Here is an 8,243-nt window from a genome sequence, read left to right as displayed (position 1 = left end):
AGTCAGTCCCACAACTGTACCAGCTGAACCCAGCCTGTTATAGCAAAAGCTGTACCAGAGTGCAGAAAGCCCAGGCATGGCAGATAAGATTCCACTCCCCATTCTTCAGCCACTGGCATAATAGCCCTGTTCACTCCCTCTCCCATCACCTCTGCCCAGACAGCCAAGGGAGCCTACTACACCTCTGCATCTTAATGATGGTTGAGCAGCACAGAAAGAAGCAAATGGCTTCTGCATCTGTTTCCTAGGGGCAATTCAGCTCAGCCCCAGCTGCCATCTGAACATCCTACTTTTTGCACCACCAGGTATCCCTCTTGCTTATATAAGTTTCTAAAACCCTGGTGCTGATAAACTGCTGCAGCTGCAGGAAGGGGGTGGGTGGTAACTAGAGTCTATACATGAGCCACTCTAATTAAAGCAGTGCCATGTCTCATGTATCAGCATCCCCATGGTTAAAAACGGCAGCAGGGGCTCTTGAACTGAAGCTTTTGATGAGCTTTAGTTCAAGCACCCCCACCGCCATTTTTAAGCATGGGGGCACTGATGCACAAGACACACTCTGATGCGCTGGGATTCCAGCGTATCAGAGCAGCCTTCACACTTGTCTATAGGCGCCTTTACGTACCTGCATCAGTTGAAAGTCAATAGGGGTTGAGCTTCTGAATCACCTTTGGAAAAGGGTTTTAGGCCACTAAGACACACTTGAAATTTTTAATTCTACGTGGAGACCTGCCATGAGAGTTTTGTCTTAGATTTAAACAGGAATTTGTCCTTTTAGGGCTCTGCTGAGAGAGACCGCTCTGGGTAGGTCTACTTTACAGAGGGTTAGGCCTGAATTTGACTCCTTTAGACAGAAACTTTCCATGTATTAAATATTTTTTTCAGTCTAAACTAAAAAAGGCATACAGGTTCTCAGACTACAATAATTTAAGAAAAAGACAGTTACATTATTTGTGACATCATTGATTGTGCTGTTTTCAAAGCAAGTGAAATAAAAGACTGATTTCTCATTTCTTACTTTATTAAGTCAAGAGAGGTCCAACTTGAACATGCAGGAAGGTCTGGAAATTAGCAAGAGGAAATATAAGAAACATAGTTAAATAATCCACAGCCCTAGAGGCGGAAGTAAAAACACGTCCGTTTGTGGTTTCTGAAAAAAAAGCTACTCACAACAGATTCTTTAGTTCTAAAAAGAACTTTGAAACTATCTAAGTTGTCTACAGTCTCTCTAAATAGTTGACTAATTAACAGATAGACACTTTGTTATCATGCAACATTAATTTTAGTGAGGACTTGGCCCAGAAATATGAGAAGCAGAGCAGCAAGAGAGAGAAAGGCGAGTGCAGGGAAGATTATTAATGAATAAGATTACTACTGCACAAGGTGAGTGAACTGCTTATTTTAATTCCTAATGTTATAGAGGTCCTCCCTATTCCAAACCCTTAGTTTGGGATTGATCCTGTACATCTTTGGATGATCTAGTCTCAGTCCAGCAAAAGATTTAAGCATGTGTTTAATTTTAGTAAACAAGCATTAGAGCTTGTTTATCATCATGTTAGAGCCTGATTTGCACCTGGCAGCACTAACCATTTCCCTGAAGCTGTGCCTCATTTCTTGTAACTTGCCACTGCATTTTATGACTATAAGTATGCTGCCTGGCCAAACATGCATATTTCCTAGTGTGGAGTGGCAGTCCATGCATACACTGGCTTCTCTGTATATGCAGCTGTTGAAGACTGTTTTTGTTCCAAAAAAACAAGAACATAGCATGTGTAAGCATTATTTGGAAAAAGATGGCAAAATCAGCAGTTCTTGCAAACTCTTTTTATAGCTTTCCACCAATGTTTGTAAGAATGTTGTTGCTCGGTATTGTGAATGCTCTCATGTCTATTGTGTGACTGTGTGTGCCAGAACATGCTTTCTGTGGAAACCATCTGACACACATCACGTAGGGATCCAAAACAATGGCATGTGATTTAGGTTACTGGCTGTAGAGTTTACACAACTTTTAGGATCACCATTCAGAGATGGTAAAATCCTCTTTACCATTCAGGGATCACCATTTAGAGTCACCATTCAGCCTGTGCCTTAAGTGACTACTTGTAGAGTTTATACAGAAAGTTATGAACAGTTGGTAGTTTCCAGTGGCAGTCAGAGACAATCTTTCCATACGTTAAAATAACTCTGAATAAAGGTTTTATGGATTAAAAAAATAATAAAGTCACAGTACTTAGTGCACTATTAAAAAGGGTGTCTCTCACCTTGTATAGCTTTTCCACTTCAGTTAACACAGGCTATAAAAAGAAATGCAGGAAAAGAAAGAAACATGAGAGCTTTTGTTTAGTGAAGTTGCACTAATGTCGGCAGGGTTGCGCAGTGGATGAGAGAGAGAGCGCAGAATTTATCTGGCAATCTCAATGGCCATCCATTTTTTCCATTTGACAAAACAGACTGTTGAACACAATGCAGTGTATAGCCTGAAAAATAATCTGCCACTTTATCATAGAAAAATGCAATGAAAAAATGCTAATTTTGTTTATTTAGAACCAGGGCCAAGCTTGACAGCTTTACAATGCCTCACTTGTTTCCCCAAGGGTCCCTGAGGGTGCCCAGACACAGTCATACTACAGCTCAGTTCAGTACCTTCTCAGCACATGTAAACAGTATAATCCAGGACAGTTGAAGCCAGACCCTCAGTTCCTCTGAAATCAAGGGAGCTGGCTTAATTTACACTAGCTGAAGATAGAGCATGTTATCTAACTCAGCAGATAGCACCAGGTAGTAAAAAGTTCAGTCAGAGTGATGAGGTTTTCCCATCAATGAAATGGTACTGGTCCACAGACACAGTTAAATCAAGTATCCAAAATACCAAATCATCTTAAAATAGTAAGCAAAATGGAAAAGCATAACACATGAGGTTAAATATCTGGAGCAGGACATTTTTGACTGATTCTTGAGTAAAATTATTAAAACCACATATGATTTATGCTGGTTCCAATATGGCAAGTAACCCTTCGGCTGCTATTCCCCCTAGCCTGCCTCTTAAGTACACTGCATCATGCAAAAGGCCTATTCTTTTGTCTGTGGGAAATAAATGAACACAGGGATGATATGATAGTAGAAAGCTGTGAATTCATTAATGCAGGGAGGCAAACCAGGGTCAGCATCTTACCTCAGCAACATGTGACTAATTATATGACTTTCAAGGATCAGTTACAGTTGCCTACTCCAGTGGTCTCCAAACTTTTTTGATTGCACACCCCTATCAGTAGAAATTTTTGAGCATGCACCCACAATATATGTAGAACGCGCACTCTTCCCTCAGGATACCTTGCATACCATACGTGATACGTGACCATCTGACATACAGACCGAATGAGGGCGCTAGTGTCAATCCGTATATTAAATATTAGTAAAACTTAATTTCTTTCTTATTCTTTAGATAAAAATAAATATAAATAGAAGTTCTAATATTTTCTTCCCGCACCCCAATGGATCATCTTGCTCACCCCACTTTGGAGACCACTGGCCTACTCCACAAAAACCTATTCACTTGCAGGGATTATTTAACAAAACATATCAAGCTGCTGCAGTAGCACCCCAAAAAGCATGAAAAAATACAGGTCCAAATCCTTTGCCATTGGGGTTTGTTACATCTATTAGCTTCCTGAGCATTTACCCATTTACACAAGCAACTCATAATACTGTAGACAAGGTAGTCGATAGTGGTAGTGAACCTAACTCCAAATACATTCACATATGCAGCTGAACAAAATATCAGCTTCAATATCTGATTAAGTTTTTTAACAAATCAACTTGGACTGGCTTTACTTTGCTTGAGTTTACCCATTTTGTGTTAGCATTCTGGAAATAGTCAGATAAATAAAGTGTTATGATAGGAACCTTACCAAGAATGGTACAGTTTAAGCAAATACTGGTAGGTGGAAAATTTGAACCAGAAACAATTGTTACGATCATCCAGTTAAGGAATATTCATATAATCTATATGCCCAAATGACACTTTCAAAATTGTGTAGCATGAACTCAAAGCAATACGTTTGGGCTAGGGACAGAAGTTACGCATAAATCAATATAAATGAGCAGAAAGCGGTTCAAATCTGTAACACAACAAAAGTTCAGCACACATAAACTGCTTTCAAAATGTCCAAAACTGGTTTAAGATAAACTTGGATGGATGTAGTATCAGACTTAACTTGAATCTGGAGGGGATCTGGGACAGAAGTTCAATATACTAATTTAACCTAAATCAGTTAAATCTCAGCCCCCCAGCATCCTAGGAAGTTCTGCATGTCCACACAAACCTCCCTGAGCAGGGTGGATGGGTAAGACTTGGCCCAAGCTGTTTGCTCCAGCTGAGCAGGGAAGCATGCTGTAGTGCCCCCTGGCTTCTGGCCTGAGCCACTAAAGGCAGGTAGCTGCATTTCCAGAATCAGAAGTGAATGCCTGCTCACTTGCTTATCCATTCCATTTAGACAGCTTAGACTAACCTGCGAAGATTGAATTGATTCAGCCTCGGGCTTTTTGACTGTCTGGACTTAGCTTTAGTGAGCAGTTTTGTGAGTGGCACATAGTCTGACATATACTTGCATGGTATATTTCCAACAGCAAACAGCTGTTCATTTAGAAATGGTTATTAAAAGCTTCTTTAAAAAATATTAGATAAAGAAATAATTGTTGGAGGGAAATAAAAACTTCAGAGGATTTTTTACCTCAATGACTGAAGTATTATGTTCTCTGGAATGTGCTTCAACTATTAGACCAGCATTCTTGCAAACCCTTCTGCTGATATTTAGCTAGATGGTATCTTTAGACACAACTGTAAGTAAGATGGATCAACCCCAGAAATAGTCCTAGAAAATACTGTACTTTGGAAACCTCCTCTTGAAGCAGAATTCCCTCTCTGCTCCCTCCTTGCTCCAGAGGTGCGAGATAAGTCTGTTTGTTGCTGACTAAATACCAGCAGCAAATTACTATGTCCCTACACCAAATCAACCAGGTACCAACTGTCTGCTGAAGTTGAAGTTGAGTAAAAACTCAATCTCTTCCCATCATTCAATGCCTATTCCCCTTGTACATGCTGCATTTAGCCCTATGCATCCAGACCTAAAACCTAAATAATCCCTACAAGTATGGAAAGGTTTTCACTCTTGCTCACTGCATTGTGTGGATGAACGGCCCATGTTACAATACATAGCAAAATTCTTGATTCATATTATATGGATGTGAGATAAAACCGCATTTTTAAAGAAGAAGAAAGTTTTAAATAATTTATTTTGTTGAAAATCAGGTATTTGTAATTTTGTAAGTGGGAAGAGAATCACAGAAGAAAGGAGAGCTGTTGAAGGGACAGACATCTGGAGCTATGGTCCTCTGCTTGATATGATCCCTTTTAAAGGTCGCCCACCGGGATACTACATCCATCAAATTCTTTTTCTAAAAAGAACAGCTATGCCAATGAAGATTTATATAACACACTTGTGCTACAATTCTCTATTCTTTTTCTCCAAACCCTTATTTTAGGCTCAATAATAACTTTAGCAGGCATATCACAGGAGCCTGCCAAACTTTCAAACATTTCCTTGATGTACGATGATCACAATGGAAAGGAATGCAGGTTTTATCCAACAGTCAGCAAGGTTTTGTCTTCTTTAATCTCTACAACTAAATAATTTTGTAGTTCTTAGTCTCCAGTGTAAATCTTAATTGAGGCTGACTGTCAGTTAGATTGTTTCAAGATTCTTCTGACCAGAAGACTGGGGTGCTCTTTATAGCAATTACAGTGTAAGAACCCAATGATAAAATGTCACACCTCTTTTATTGTTGTGATCTGTTCATGTGTGACAGTCTTACAGTACTGGGAGGAAATTAACTCACTCTGAAAGTTCAAGTTCCCTTTTTTATATATACTGACTTGTTTTACTTTCAGTTCTATTAGATCTCAACAGTGATGTGACCATTCATTCACTAGGGGATTCAACTGAATGTCAGTAAAACAGGTTTTTTTTTTTCCAACATGCTTTCATTTTACTTTGCATTGGGTCTACTTTTGCTTTTTTCAACACTAGTTGTACTAATCTCCCCAGAGCAACCCGAGTAAAATATTCTCTTCCTTCTCTAGCAGAACTCATAGACTACTGTATTTTCTTGAATACAAGCCAACTTTTTGCCCTCCCCGCCCCCACAATCAGAATGTAAAACCAGGGGCTTTAAAGCATAAAAGGCTTACATTTGCATACAGGGAAACAGCATTAAATACACTGGCTATCTTTGAACTGCTGCTAAAAGCAGCACGTGCTCAGTCATGGAAACTTACTACGATGATGATTAAATGCAGCCAACACTGAGAATGACTATAAAACACATGACCCATATTGGGCAAATTTATCTTTTTCCTTGGAAAAAAAAAAGGGGTTTCATGTCCCAAGGCAAATCAGCCAGATCAGTTCTGAATCCTTTGAATCTTTCAAAAACCTGATGTGGCCATACTACCAGCAAGTATCCCTCACCCCAGACTTTTCAGCCTGGAGCTTCAGATACTTTCAAATCCTTTGGCAGACATCCTATGTGCAAGCCTCCAGGCTTGAGGTTTGGATGCCCCCAAGTTCTGCAGCTATACAGCTGAGGGCAAGCAAGAGAAAGCTCAAGAGGAGTCTCCCATTTCCAAAAGTTTGGCATGTAGCCGAGATCCTCCCACTGGAAAGCTAGCTATGAGGCTCTTGTGGGGACTCTTGTCCGCAACCAGACAAGGGTGCACCCTCCACTACATCAAGCCATTTTTAGGGCACCTACTGGGTCAGGGTACTTCCCCTTGCCACCTTCATGATCATGGTATTTCCCCTGCCAGGCAAACATACCACAAGAGTCAGTTAGCACAACCCCATCTGAATATGATATATGGTAGTGCCCATTGAGCATATTCCCCGTCAGCACCTACTCTTTTCCAAGCCATGGTGAGCCACTACACTACATACATTTTTACTCCTCTTCAGTCCTACAGCTGAGCTGTGCCTTTCTTTCCCATTTCCAAAGATTCCTGTTTCTTTACCAGCCTTAAATGTCTGGCAAGCATCAACAAGTGGGGCCCCAAACACTTCACCAAAAATATCTTGGTTGGTCCCTCTCTCAGCCTGTCACATCTGGTTTCACCTCATGGAGGATGGGGCCCCACTAGTCAGACCAGGCTGCCACATGCTTCATCTGCATATCAGTTTTTCAAGGATCCCAGACCTCACGGCAAGAACACCCAGTTCCAGTCATGGGCAGGGGCTTATTAGCACATGGATCTTTTGGCAGGGGGAAAGGGGTTGCATCTGGAGTATGCTGATATTAAGTAGTACTGATCTGTGGGGGGTGGATCTCATGGCTTGAACTGCTGTTGACTCTGCTAGGGCCCAACCCAATGAACTGTATGGTAAATCATGAGCATTTTAGCTTTGGACTAATATCATGCATAATTTGTGCTACCATAGTGGGTTCTGGGTTACTTAGCTGGCTTGCTCTATCTTTTGAGGTTCATTTACAGGCTTAACACCATATTCATTCCTCAGAGCAGAGCACAGTCACTGTAAATAAACAGACAACCTGTGTTCTTCTCCCCAACTATGGGAAGTGGCTGGGTTCAGGCCTGCTGCCACCAGCCTACACTGCCTTCTCTTATCAGCTCACTCCAACAGTAGACACAATCTCTGGCCTCACTCACAGTCTCTCCATGTCCTGTAGTTGTCTTCACAGTCACAGGCAGACTCTTAAGATAAAAAGCACTCCAGGCATGGTCTTTAGGCTCCACTGTGAGCTGACCTGTCAGCTCTCTCCCTCTCAGCTGTCTACTCTCAGGCCTCAACCCTCAAACTCAGCTGTCTGCCTAGCTCTAGCTCAGGGGTGGGCAAAATGCAACTCGGGGGCCCCTACAAAGCTTAGAAAATTAATCTTTGTCTGCCTCTGGCTGCCTGTCATGTGGTCCTTGATTTCATAGACATTTGGGCTGGAAGGGACCTTGGAAGATCATCAAGTCCAGCCCCTTACCCGAAGGGCAGGAAGTCACCTGGGGACATAGGATCCCAGCAAGATAAGCATCCAATTTGCTCTTGAAGGTGTTCAACGTAGGTGCTTGAACTGCCTCCGATGGCAGGCTGTTCCAGACCTTGGGGGCTTGGACAGTAAAGAAATTCTTCCTTATATCCAGCCTGAAACGGTCTTGCAGGAGTTTGTGACCGTCCGACCTC

At 41.5% G+C, this 8,243-nt stretch overlaps 1 protein-coding gene across 1 annotated transcript in view; it reads left to right on the top strand.

The window, feature by feature from the left end:
* Positions 1–1,252: 1,252 nt before the first annotated feature.
* The window catches only part of NEDD9 (neural precursor cell expressed, developmentally down-regulated 9), a 146,833-nt gene continuing 139,842 nt past the window's right edge, over positions 1,253–8,243 (top strand). Inside the window, exon 1 of the mRNA XM_019543287.1 lies at positions 1,253–1,383. The gene's annotated coding sequence lies outside the window, so the exon portion shown is untranslated. The remainder of the gene's footprint in view (positions 1,384–8,243) is intronic.

This window comes from Crocodylus porosus, unplaced genomic scaffold (assembly GCF_001723895.1).
Source record: "Crocodylus porosus isolate Cpor-Errol unplaced genomic scaffold, CroPor_comp1, whole genome shotgun sequence".
Classification (NCBI taxonomy): Eukaryota; Metazoa; Chordata; order Crocodylia; family Crocodylidae; genus Crocodylus; species Crocodylus porosus.
This window is presented reverse-complemented; position numbering and strand designations above follow the sequence as displayed.